The sequence below is a fragment of the Pinus tabuliformis genome, chromosome 6, assembly GCF_031772625.1.
Source record: "Pinus tabuliformis cultivar Carrire ecotype Pingquan chromosome 6, CPIR1, whole genome shotgun sequence".
In the NCBI taxonomy this organism is placed as follows: Eukaryota; Viridiplantae; Streptophyta; class Pinopsida; order Pinales; family Pinaceae; genus Pinus; species Pinus tabuliformis.
The window spans coordinates 1424652608-1424666401 of record NC_142292.1 but is presented as its reverse complement, the minus strand read 5'-3'; the positions used below and the strand labels follow the sequence as shown (position 1 = coordinate 1424666401).

General features: G+C 38.1%; 1 pseudogene; it reads left to right on the top strand.

The window, feature by feature from the left end:
• The first annotated feature begins 231 nt into the window (after nt 1–231).
• On the top strand, nt 232–12061 carry LOC149263990 (phytochrome pseudogene; annotated as a pseudogene).
• Nucleotides 12062–13794: the final 1733 nt, after the last annotated feature.

The following is a 13794-nucleotide window of genomic DNA, read 5'->3' as shown; positions in this document are numbered from 1 at the left end:
GCAATATTTAGGATGCCTAAGGAATCGGTAGAATGGGTTCAATCGGATTGGAACACATAGTTGCGGCATGCACTAGAATGCTACAATGTGACTGCAGAAGAAGAAGAAGAGGATCCGCAGAAGATCAACATTCCAAAGACCGAGGGGTAGTGCGAGGTTGAAGGACCCAAAGCATCGAACCCTGATATGACAGAACCCCTAAAGACTAGGCAAGTAAATATTGGGTCTAACATGCAGCCTAAGTTTGCAAAGATAGGTGATTATTGGGATGAACATATAGTGGATAAAGTGGCGGAATTGCTGTGCGAATACCAAGACTTGTTTCCTACTAAATTCTCAGACCTGAAAGGAATAGTAGGGGATCTAGGAGTGATGAAGATCACCTTAAATTCCGATGCGAAGCTCGTGAAACAGAGACCCTACCATCTAAATCCTAAGTATAACGAGAAGATGCGCAAAGACCTGGACAACATGTTGGAAGATGGAATCATTGAGCCAGTATAAGAGTCTGATTGGGTTAGCCCTATTGTTGTCCAGGAAAAGAAGTAGCAACAATTTGATGAACTCTGGGTGACTACGTGCACTTTGATGCCAATCCAGCACTTCGCTCGCTTAACACAAGGAAAACAACTGCAAACACAGATTGAGGAGTTGTAGAGAAAAGAAGTTATCTTGAAGTCCAGGACACAACCGTGGACAGAGGAAACAAGCCAACTTACTCTATCAGCACAAGAGAAGTTGAAGACAATCCAGCAAATACAATAAACAATGTGCCTTGCAGTGCAAGGCCCTACCACATAGAAGCTGGTCGAGGAAGTGCAGCAGGTTTTCGTGCAGGGTACTTCTCATTTGCAAGTGTTAAAGATGGAGTTCAACGAATGCCAACGTAAGATTTTTGTGCTAGTTGAGTGACTCAAGGGCGAGTCACCCAATTTGTGTTGGGGGCCTATTGGGAAGGGGTCCTTGGGGTCATTCTGGTCATGTTTTGGGCAATTTTGTAGTATCTTTTTGTAAAGAATGTAAAGTCTCTGCGAAATGTGGAAGCGGAGTGCGAAGCTAGTAGAATTCAAAGGGGCTTCAGTCCTTTAGGTGGGTAGGTGATCGAGTGGTTTTGAGACCTGCCCATGGTCCGCGGACCATGGTATTGTAAATCAAATGCTATATATAGATGAGTCATAGTGAGTCTTGAAAATGTATCCAATAGTGAATAATCATTGTAAGGGCAAGGTGCTAAGGCAGGAAATTTTTTTTTCCTGTACTTAGGCGAAAGGGGAAGGCTACTGCAGCTGAGTGCACAGACACCTTGTTAAGTCCACAAGATGAGTGCGCAAGGAAAAGAAGTCTTTAATTGAACGATTATACTTACTAAAGAATGTGTTGAGCTGAATTTGGTGCATATGTGTCTTTTTATTTACTTCTGCAAAGTTTATGTATCTTCTCTCTGTGTTATGATTTACATGAATTAATGCTTGTTTATTGTGCAAAAGTAGTAGATCTGTAATATTTATGCATGATAAGTATAATTAGGAAGATTTGTGAAGATCTGGGAGTTGTTTAGATAGATTTGCAGTAGTTATCTATTCGGGAAGGTTAAAGGTGCACGAAGGTAGGTCTAAGCCATAAGGACTGGAAGAACACATCACAAAAGCCTATGGATGCAGAAACTTGGTTCTAGCATCCCCCAATACTACTTCGGGTGAGACTGCATCCTGCGCTATGCAGGTTGTTGCTGAAAGGGCTAACAATTAGGGTTTTTTTGGTTGGCGTAGATAATGTTGAACTTGGGCCAGGCCCATTTAAGCCAACACATTAATATAGAACCATCGAGGGCTTCCAGAGGCCAACCACCTAAACCCATCAAACAGTGATTCCACCTCATGGTCATACATCACAAAACCATCATCAGGTTGGTCTCTGTCCAAGCCTTCCAAGGCTCTAGAGCATTTGTTCCAACCAAGGTTTTAGGAATAGTAACTAAACCCTTAACTTATATCATGCTCTAGAGCATTTGTCCAACAGAGGCTCTTGGACTAGTAACTCAACCCACTAAGAGCTCTAGAGCATTTTTCAAACCAAGGATCTAGGACTAGTAACTCAACCCAAGCTAATACAGGGCTCCAGAGCGTTTGTCCAACTAAGGCTCCAAGAACTAGTAACTCAACCCAAGCTAATGAAACATGAGAACCAACCCAAAAAAAGCAAGGAAGTTGTAGAAATTTCTCTATAGATTAGCTAGCTTTGATACCATGTAGAAATTCTGCAAATTCTTTACAAATCTCACTCTGAGGCCTATGTAGAAAATTTGAATGTAGATTAACTCAATAATGAAATGTAACCAAAGCAAAATACTATAACCTACTTCTACTATCAATTTGTATAAGCTTAAAGATCGAGCAAGATCGAGCTGAACACATATAACCAGAAGAAGAAGAAATCACAATACACATGAAAACACAAAAAATACTCAGGGGAAAGCCTCAGCTAAAATCCCCACTATATGTATTATCATACAAGGTGGAAATATATAAGAATTATACAAATCCTTCGCTCTCACAACTAGCCATCTCTTAGGACAATCCTCTTGGATGTTCACAGAAAACATAGCTTCTCACAAGCCTTCCTCTTTGCCCTCCAAGCTCCTATTTCCTTGTGCAGTTTCTTCTGGGTGATCCTCATGTTACCAAGTGGAACACTAATCTCACACCCTGTCAGAACTGCACAATCCTCAAGGAACCTTCCCTTGATTGCATGCATGAGTTTCCTTTATAGGAAAACACATGCAACTGATAGTACACTGTCCTTGACATTTAGCTCAACTAGGTCTTTCTCAGAACAGACATGCATGAGTTTCTGATGAGAGAATCTTTAGTTATATAGAGTACATTGGTTGAGTGCAGGCATGCATCAACTAACTGATAACTCACAATTAGTTCCTCAAACAGTTTGGAACTAGTTTAACTGGACTTAACTCAGTAAACTGAGTTAACTAATTACAACTCAAATATAACTCAATCTTATCTCCTTAATTAAGGGATAATCTCCTTAATTTAAGGGATAACTGTTGCATGACTTCAGAAAGACTTCTAACTTGAATTTATCCAACTAATTAATCCATAATGAATTAATTAATTATTTCCAAGTAGCTGGTGAGACTAAATTCGATTTTAATTCACAATTTTAATTCAAGGATAAATTAAAATTGAACTATTTTGGGTTCTATTTTTATCATTTCTTGTTGCTATTTTCAACACTCCCTCTCAACAAGAAAGGAATTCAACTCGATGCCGATCATGAACCTTTGGAATGCTATGCATGCAACAATTCTCTCTAGTGTTGTTGCTCTAGCAACTCCAGAAATGAAAAGAAACATCCAACCTGAATCAATATGATGCATCTGTCATCAAAGTCTCTGACTGCTATTGCCTCTGTCAACTGAAAACTTTGCGCTTCAGCTAACTCTGCCTTTCTACACTGTTGTCAATCCTTCTCTGTACTCTTCAGTATCTGACTGCTCTAGCCTCTGTCACTTTGATCTCTGACTGCATCAATCGCACTGATTCCTCCCGCTACTATGTACTTTGGGCTCTTGTCGCAAGGTACGATCCATGAGATAAAACCTCTCAATGGACCCTGCCCAATTTCAGCCTTATTGAGACTATCACTTCACATCGCCCCACCTCACACCTGGAGGTATGGCTGCATGTGATCCCTCTGCCCACTTCTCCAATTGTGGCTCCTCCACAATTATGTGAGACTTCTTCTGGGACTGCATGTTGAGAGGTAATTTACTCTCCCTCTCAACCACCAAGTCTCTAACATTTTCCTTGCTCCTCAAGGCTTTGCATGCATCTTGAACCTCAAGAGCATATAGGTTCTTAACTCATGAACCGATCTGTTTCACTTGTCTCGTGGTGATGTGTCTAAGGAACACCTTTCCTTTACTAAAGATAACATCGTAACCTTTGTCCTCCAACGTCGCAACCGATACCAAGTTCTTCTTTAGTCCAGGCACATACTTCACATCTGTCAAGGTGATAGGAGCTCCATGCTCCCTCTAAAAAGCAACCGTGCCTGCTCCTGAAACACTATACCTTTCGTCATCACCCATCTCTATGCGCATCTTGAGGTCTTTCTCCTCCAAGGTACTGAATAAAATTTTATCGCCGGTCATGTGGAATGAGGCTCCACTGTCAAGATACCAAACACAACCCATCATCGATGACACCATTAATGTGATGAGGGTAAAGTCCATTTTGAACTGAAAGGCTAATGCCTCACCTTCTGATCCTTCTGAGGATCCCTTCTTGGACTTCTTCGATGGGCAATTAGTTGCATAATGTCCCATCTCATGAAAATTAAAGCATTTCACTTTAGACTTGTCACCCTTCTTCCCTCCATGAGAATAATTTGATTTCGAATGGGAATCCTTCCCCTTCCCTTTCCTTGCCTTACTCGCTAAGGCCAAATTTTCTTCATCATCATCCTTGGATGAAGAACCATCTCGAGTGCTCCTCGTGGTCTCCTCTTGAATGAGATCTGACCACAGTCGTTCCCAATCTGATAGTTTCTCCCTTCCATTAACAGAGTCCTGGTAGCTATTCCAGCTCTTTGGAAGGCCAAGGAGAGCGAGGCTCACGATATCATCATCTACAATAGTTATTCCCACACTACTAAGCTCATCTCTGCAAGTGGTGAGCTTGTTAAGATATGTGGAAATAGTATCGCCATTCTCCATCTTGATTCTTTGAAGCTTATCCTTGAGCATCAATTTCCTCTGGTCGCTACTGTTCTGGTAGAGGTCCTTCAATGTCTTCCACATTGAATATGGAGTATCATTCCCATGGAGAATCGAGACAATATGGTCTCGAACTCCCTCAAGGATGATCTGTCTCGCCCTCGCCAGACACTTCTTCCACTCAACCAACTCTTGTGCATTAGTTGAACCTGGCTTTGGGATTTCTTGATCAATGAAATCCTTCAAGCCATTGTCTTCTAATACAACCTCCATGTGATCTTTCCATGCTATGTAATTTGAGCTACCTTCCAAGGCATACTTGAGTCTCAAGCCATAGAATGCCATTGGACAACCTTGAAGTATGATATGAATTTGATTTTCACCTACAACCTCGAACTTCAAATTTCGAATTCTCTTCTCCATATATTATTCACAACTCCAATAACTTGGCTCTGATAAACTGGGCTCTGATACCATGTAGAAATTTCTTTATAGATCAGCTAGCTCTGATACCATGTAGAAATTTTGCAAATTCTCTACAAATCTCACTTTGAGGCATATGCAGAAAATTTGACTATAGATTAACCTGATAATGCAATATAACCAAAGCAAAATACTATAACCTACTTCTACTATCAATTTGCGGAAGCTTAAAGATCAAGCAATATCGAGCTGAACACATATAACCAAAAGAAGAAGAAATCACAATACACATGAAAACATAAAAAATACTCAGGGGAAAGCCTCGGTTAAAAACCCCACTATCTGTATTATCATACAAGGTGGAAATACATCAGAATTATACAAAGCCTTAGCTCTCACAGCTAGCCAGCTCTCAGTACAATCCTCCTAGATGCTCACAGGCAAACCTGGCTTCTCACAAGCCTTCCTCTCTGCCCTCCAAGCTCCTATTTCCTTGCGCAGTTTCTCCTGGGTGATCCTCTTGTTACCAAGTGGAACATTGATCTCTCACACTGATCTCACACCCTGTCAGAACTGCGCAATCCTCAAGGAACCTTCCCATTGATTGCATGCATGAGTTTCCTTTATAGAAAAACACATGCAACTGATAGTACACTATCCTTGACATTTAGCTCAACTGGGTCTTTCTCAGAACAGACATGCATGAGTTTCTAATGAGAGAATCTTCAGTTATCTAGAGTACACTGGTTGAGTGTATGCATGCATCAACTGACTGATAACTCACAATTAGTTCCTTAAACAGTTTGGAACTAATTTAACTAGACTTAACTCAGTAAATTGAGTTAACTAATTACAACTCAAATATAACTCAATCTTATCTCCTTAATTAAGGGATAATATGCTTAATTTAAGGGATAACTTTTGCATGACTTCAGAAAGACTTCTAACCTGAATTTCTCCAACTAATTAATCCATACTGAATTAATTAATTATTTCCAAGCAACTGGTGAGACTAAATTCGATTTTAATTCACAATTTTAATTCAAAGACAAATTAAAGTTGGAATATTGTGGAATCTATTTTTATATTTTCTTGTTGCTATTTTCAATAGAAATAAATCCACAATCACCATGGCTATCCAGGAAATGGAAAGGCTAGGTAAATCCACTGTCAATCCCAACCATCCTCCATGCCAGTGAAAAATCATTACCAACAAACGACATGCATATGCCATGCATGTCAGAACTAGTGAGAAAAACATACATGCAACTCGGTACCTGCAAGCAAAACCCATTGTAGCTGCTGATCTCGATGTCCTCTTACACTTTCCTACTCTTCCTTTACCTTCTTACTCCAAAATACAAGTATGCCACACTCTCCAAGAGTGCCCCAAGAAACTCTAAGTATCCAAGAATGAGAGAGAGAGAATAATGAGAGAGCTCCAAAACTAAATTGACAAAAATCTATGTACTGCTCCTGAGAAGCCTTTTTATGAATGAGGCCTCTATTTTCTTCATTTTCCTCTATTTTCCTCCTCACATGCAACCTGTGACCTTTCACCTTCCTTTTCAGCTGATTTCCATTATTTTCATAAATAAATGTGCCAAAATTCCATTTCTCCTTTCCAAAGCCTTAGCCATTAATAAACTAATGAACACCCACACTAGGATGTCTTTCCCAACATTCAACTTGCAATAAGTGTCCCATCAACCATGGTTATTATTTTTCCTTTATTAACTTTTATTACATGGAATTTTCACCAGGGTTGTTACACTCCCACAGGCTTTCATCAGTGCGACTACAACATTTTTCTACCAGTGTTGTGCCAGCGACTATGAGAATTAAGCCTAATTTTCAGGGCTAGGGCTAAGCCGCTACCTATAAATCCATGAAACTTCCAGAAATCATAAAAGACATGAAGACAATGCTTACAAACCAAAACTAGAACCAGGGCTTGACCTGACCATCCCTAACCGGGACTGACATTTTTTCAAACACGTGGTAGATACACTAGTAGAAAATGATGAAATTAATGACTAGGTGACTAAAAACGTTAGTCACCACAATTATTTCAAGTAAATTACTACTAAATTTGAGCAATTTTAAGTGACCAAACTAAAAATGACTAACTTAAACAACTAATTTAGTCTAGGGATAAAATATACGACTAGATAATAAGTGACTAAACTAAAAGTGACTAAATTAAATGACTAATTTAGTCTAGGATTAAAATATATGACTAGATAATAAGTGACAACATTATTTCATGACGAGACTACCCTACAAGCCACCAAATTTCTATCATATCCATGAGGTCAACAACAATTTGTGGTTCAAGATATAGCTAATTTGGAACAAACTTAGCTCTAGAGCCTAGGATTTTTTTCTGCCTCTAATGTTTATAGACAAAGAGATCAATTTCTAAATCATGTGGGAGCCAAACTATCACCTCCCATTTTGAATCTCTCTATTGAACATCATGGAAAATCTCCATAGATTAGTTATCCTCACTAAAACAAAAATTTCATTGGAAATGATCATTAATCTTATGACATTACTACTTCACTTGACCACACAAAGCTTATTTTGATGTCTACCCTTCTTATTTTATGACAATACTACCCTACAAGCCACCAAATTTCTATCATATCCATGAGGTCAACACCAATTTGTGGTTCAAGATATAACTAAGTTGGAACAAACTTAGCTCTAGAAGCTATGTTATTTTTCCACCCCTAATGTTTATGGACAAAGATATATCAAGAAATATCAATTTTCTAAAACATGTGAGAGCCAAAGCATTACCTTTCCCATGTTGACTCCCTCTATTAAACATCATCTCAACCAAGGAAAAATAGTTATTTAAATGAATGAAGATTCCTTCAAAGAATTTTGACTATTATATATGTAAGAAGAAAGGTCATTGAGCTACAAATTTCCCACAAAATCCAAAATCCAAATATCAGCAGAAGATCGTGGAAAATTTCACCAATGCATATGAACCTGCTCAAATATTGGAAGAAATTTCCCAATGCAGATCTGATGGAGAAAAAATTCTAGTAACTGGTCTCTTTGAAATTGAAGCAAAGAACTTCAGTACCAACTAGCCCAAGCTCAATTATCTTCTTCATTTGTTGATACTCAAGAAATTTTCTTTCATATTGTTTTATGTTTTCTAATATTACTTTTATTCAATAGCCTCTTGTCCTTTTATAACGTTTCCAATGCTCTCTCACCATTGGATATTTTGTTATGCGCCACCACTACCAAAGCTCTCTCACCATTGAATTATCCTTATTAAACCAAACATTTAATTGGAAATAATGATTGATCATTACCATAACATTAATACTTTTCTTCATTTTTTAACCACACAAAACTTGTTTTGATATCACCATAATTCACTTTTGATAAATCAACCAAAACCCCCCTCAATTGATATTTAGTGACACAAAAACCTAATTTTTTTCATAAATTAATAATTATTTATAATAAAAAATACCTCCCATTAAACAAAAGAAAAGACTCAACCTTTTATTTATTAAATAAACTATAAAATGATCCTTAATTTTATATAAAGATGTAAAAATAATCATTTGTATGTGTAATCAATGAAGAAGAGACATAATTTCATATTAAACACCCTCTAACAATTCCAGGGCATATTAACACACATGTTACCTTGCAGCTCTGCCTTCCCCTCTAGCAGAAAGTCTTGAGCAACAACAACCACGATTTCCATGAAAAATGGCAAGGAGAACTGAAGTTCTGGAAGGTGCATTGAAGCTTTGCTGAGAATTAAAGTTGGTATCCTTTTCAGTTTATATATCTTTCTCTTTAGATTTGGCTTAGGAGATCTAGAGCCTCGTTGGACATTGAGCTTGTGCAACTCTGTTAAATATTTATTCTAGAAAAAAAATCATGAACATCTATTTATCTAATAAGTATCAAGAAAAATTAATATTTATTTATTTAGAAAAATTAATATTTATATGTTTGTTTTTCAAATGTCTAACAAAATTATCTTTTGGTAGACTCAACCTTTTATTTAATTCCCTTGATAAACAGAAGAGCATTTCATTTAATTTTCATTAAGGTTTCATGGATTTGTTTCTTTCAAATATTAAAATGGTTTATTTCCCTCCATTTGAAAGTTTTGTCCAAATATCAAAATGGTTTATTTCCCTCCATTTGAAAGGTTTGTCCATGAGGAAGAAGGAGAAGGAAGGGCGCATTTGGAAGGATCGAGGGTCGATGCCACTTTCGGCTTAGCATGCCCGCCATATTTTAGATCTATTCTCCAGGAGGCGAAGAAGGTCAGTATTGTGAACCCAAAGCCATGCTTTCTTACTCTGCAAGTCTGAGACTGAGGCCAACCCTTAACGCCTTCTCTCTCACGTGTTTGGTCATGTTATCACATATAATTTTTTGTTAAAAATGATTTATATGGGAAAATTTTGTTGGTGTTTAAGGCTGTAGGAGCTCCAGGCATTCCTATGTTTGAAATTTTCTTAACAAAAATAAAAAATACAAGGAGCAGGTGGTCTACTTGCAGCGGAATGGACAATATGCAGATGCTTCCTTCTCATTATCACTTAAAGCTACTGAAGACTCAGATACTGACACAGAGAAAAATGATGATGCAGATGTGGGAGATGAGGGATTGAGACAAGTTCTTAAATTTCTTAAAGCTAGGATGTCTGGCCTAAAATTCAAGGTGTTGAAAGTTGTGACTCCAGAATAAATGACAAGGATTTAGAGATTGTTCCATCAGTTGCAGTTAGTGCATATCTGCAGCGAATACAAAGGAGCGAGCTTATTCATCCATTTAGGTGCATGGTTGCAGTGAATGAAAAGACTTTTGAAGTGATTGCTTACAATGAAAATCCCCCAGATATGTTTCAAGTGTCAACTCATGTAGTTCCCAGCATGGAGGACTAGCAAATTCTTTGTATTGGATGTGATGCAAAGACCTTGTTCACTCCTTCGAGCACCATGGCATTGTAGAAGGCTTCCAAGTTTGAAGAACTCAATATTCTGAATCCTATTTTGGTCCATTCCAAGAGTTTTAAACCCTTCTATGCTATACTCCATATAATTGATGTGGTGTTGGTGATAGATTTTGAGCCTATTGGGACTTCAGATGTTTCCACCTCTGCAATGAGAGCATTACAATCCTATAATCTTGCTGCAAAAGGCAATATCACGGTTGGAAATCGATCCCTGGTGGAAATATTGGGCTATTGTGTGACATGATTGTACAAGAGGTGTGTGACCTTATAGGCTATGACCGTGTTATGTCTTATAAATTTCATGATGATGATCATGGTGAGGTGATATCTGAGATTAGAAGATATGATTTAGAACCTTATTTGGGTCTTCACTACCCTGCAACTGATGTCCTTCAGGTTTCAAGATCTTTTTTTTATGAGGAACATAGTAAGAATGATTTGTGATTGCTATACACAACTTGTAATAGTGATTCAAGACAAGAGATTGCCTAGAGACCTAAGTTTCTGTGGATCTAGATTGATAGCACCTCATGGTTGCCATTCTCAATACATGGACAACATGGGTTCTATAGCATCTCTAGCAATGGCTGTAGTAATCAATGAGAAGGAACTGGACGAAGGTAGCGAGGGGCAGATGTAGCAGAAAGGAAGAAGGCTTTGGGACTAGTGGTTTGTCATCACACTAGTCCACACTATGTTCCATTTTCTTTGAGGTATGCCTGTGAGTTCTTAATGCAAGTTTTTGGAATTAAACTAAACAAGGAAGTTGAATTGGCTGCTCAGATGAGAGAAAAGTGAATTTTGTGCACTCAAGCATTTCTCTGTGACATGATGCTTCGTGACACACCCTTGGGAATTGTCACTCGGAAGCCCAACATCATGGATCTTGTCAGATGCGATGGTGCTGCCATTTACTATGAAGAAAACTTTTGGCTTTTGGGGGTAACTCCTATTGAGGCTCAGATCCAAGATATTGTTGCATGGCTGTCTGAGCATCACATGGATTCCACAGGTTTGAGCACAGATAGTCTTGTTTATGCAGGCTATCCCAGAGCAGGATCATTAGGGAATGTAGTTTGTGGAATTGCCGCGGTGAGAATTAATTCAAAAGACTTTTGTTTTGGTTCAGATCCCATACTGCAAAACAAATTAAATGGGGAGGTGCCAAACATGACCTGCAGGACAGAGACAATGGTAAGAAAATGCATCCACGATATTCGTTTGATGCATTCCTTGAAATGTAAAAAATGAGGAGTTTGCCTTGGGAGGATGTTGAGATGGATCCATTCATTGTAGTTAATATTGCGAGGTTCCTGCAAAGAAAGTGATGATAGTAGCAAAAATATCTCAATAAATAGGTAACTCACTAATTTAAAACTTTAGGAAATGGATGAATTGAACGCAGTGAAAAATGAGATGGTGAGACTAATTGAAACAAAAAAGAATCCAATCTTGGCAGTCGATGCTTATGGACTAGTAAATGGATGGAATAGAAAAGCTGTCGAACTTACATGGTTGTTAGTGGAAGAGGTCGTGGGGGAGCCTCTATTCAATATTGTCAAGGAAACTTTAGCTGAGAATGATGCTACATTTGGCTTTGCAAGGAGTTGAAAAACAAAATGTTCAAATTGAGTTGAAAAGGCATGGCTCAGAGGAGGAAAAAGGTCCAGTAGTTTTACTCGTTAATGCTTGCTCGAGCAGGGACCTGAAGGAGAATGTTGTGGGAGTGTGCTTTGTTTCCCAAGATGTGACCAGGCAGAAGATCATTATGGACAAGTTCACTCGCATTCAAGGTGACTACAAGACAATAGTTCAGAATCCAAGTCCCCTAATTCCTCCCATATTTGGAACAGATGAATGTGGATGGTGTTCTGAGTGGACTTCGCCCTAGAGACAAAGAGGCTCTAATTCTTACTTTTAAAGCTGCCAAAGTTTTGGATTGCATTTTTTATGAGCAGAGTTTCAAGGCATACAATCCGCAGCTCCATATTTGAAGGGCATAAATATATCAGTCAAAATGACAGCTAGTTAAATAGGTGGCATAATTTCCCTCATTAAAGGAACCCCTGGTAGCAAACAAAGGAGCACCATTAAGCTACAGAAAATATCATTTATCAGAGGAAGAATTGTGTAAGCATTGTGTTGACCTGCTCAGAGATGATCCTTTTCTCTGTAGAGAAGGATGATAAATTCACATATGAAGAGTTTGATGGTCAAAATTGGAATTCGTAGTCAAAGGTGTAGTGAAAGATGCTTTCCTTTTTGCATGTCAAAGGAGACTCAATTATTCTTTCATTTTGAAAAGGTTGCCCTCATAGCAAGCCAATTTTTTTGACTGAGAACCCATGAAAAAATAGAGGACAGTGACAAACATCGATCATCAAACATCACTAACAAAAATAAAAATATCAAAGAAATAAGAATAGAAGGGATCAAGAAACAGGGCATGGCTAGAAGAAATCAGCTAGCAAAACCAGTCTTCCTCTATGGATTCCTCAACAACCTTTTCTTATGAATAGAGTTCATGTAGATCCGCCAATTGTACTAGTTCCTTCACCATTGTCTCATCTTCATTCACTAAGAAAATTATACATAATGGCAGCTTGGATTTTCATAGATGCATCACCAAGCCAAAGACCAAGAACATCTCACAAATGCTGCTCAAAACTTCATTATCCTGCACATTTGGTGACTGTGGGGAATATTTGATGTTTCCTACAACACAACCATCGAAATCCATTCTATGAATCTATAATGAGAGATGTGAGATATTTCATTCAATTCAAAAACTAAAACCTAAGGCAGTCAAGTTAGTATGGGAAGGAGTGTTTTCTTTGAAATCGATTGCAGCTTCATCAAACCTTAGACTTGCAAGGGACAATTCTGCTTTAACAACTGAGAGTGGATCAATGCTTGGAGAGGTTTGTCCTGTTTTGACAACCACAGTTCCAGTTCTATGAACACTGTGAAATTTCAAGTGTTTACTCATTATTTCTTTTCAGGTGCTTGATAGGTCACTTGCCTTTATATACACCATTTCCAATATGATGTTTTTTTAATTCCTTTGGGCTTTTTCTGTCAAACTTTGACTTGTGTGCTGAAGAATGATTTTTCTGTAATATAAGAGTATCTTGTAGACCTTTCATTCTTGGTTTGATATGGACATTATCATTCTATACTTCAGAACAAACGATCCAAGCACACAGAACATTTGTGACCACATTCAGAAAGTCTTTGTTTGAATTCTGCTATGGCATCAAAGTTTCAAACTGCCTCCAATTATAAGTTTTATCTACCATGAAAAATCTACAAGTGCTGCTGCAAAGTCACTTTTGAAACAAAAACCATGTAACTTTCTTTATGCACATTTGACCCAAACATGCTACTTGACTTGAATTGAGAACCATAACAGTCATATGCCCTTTTGCATATTTTTTTCATTCACCTTATGAAAGTCATTAAAAATCCTTTAGACCTTCAATTAGCCCTGTGATTTCTTGCACAAACCAAGGGGTAACCGTGTCAACATTGACACATTTATGGTGGTGGATGGTGATGGCTCCTCTTTGTTTCAAATTCTAGTAAGGATGTTGCTCTTCCTCACCTCCATAGTCTTTTCTTTTG